Source organism: Perissodus microlepis, chromosome 7 (genome assembly GCF_051167445.1).
Source record: "Perissodus microlepis isolate ML-2025 ecotype Zambia chromosome 7, ASM5116744v1, whole genome shotgun sequence".
Lineage (NCBI taxonomy): Eukaryota > Metazoa > Chordata > Actinopteri > Cichliformes > Cichlidae > Perissodus > Perissodus microlepis.
Window position 1 is genome coordinate 29378910 of NC_140467.1, and position 600 is coordinate 29379509.

Here is a 600-nt window from a genome sequence, read left to right on the forward strand (position 1 = left end):
TTTTGATGTAATACCACCTGGAAAGCATCTGATTGGCAGCACCTTCGTTTGTCAGCATGACAGTGCTCCCAAACACACTGCCAATGCAGCAAAAGCATACGTTGACTGAAAAACACAGTGGGAAATGATCAGTCATTGACTGATCTCCTCAGAGCACAGACCTTTGCAGAGGTAGGGCGGGATCATAGTCACAGAAAGTGTCAGCCAGCATCCAACAAAGACCTTGGAATGTCCTTGAAAAAGAACTATTTCTGAAGATTACCTAGTGCAATTATGGGCAGCTTGATTAAGAGAGTTCAGGGTGTTTGCACGTTTCAATAAATGCATTTCATACTTTCCCCCAAAAAAATTAAGAAATGAAGGGTGGCTCAAGACTTGTGCACAGGACTTTATATAGTGGCTTTAATGTTACACTGAAAATATGAAGACAAATCAAGTGCACGGAGAGGTGAAATGTATGAAATCATGTTTTGGGGGGTCACAAAAATAGCTTCTCTTTTATTAAATTAAAACGGCTTTAGAACACGTAAAATGTAAAGCAGGAGAGAGAAATCATAAATCTTTTGTTTGTGGTGAGCGTTTTCAGGAAAAAGCTGCACA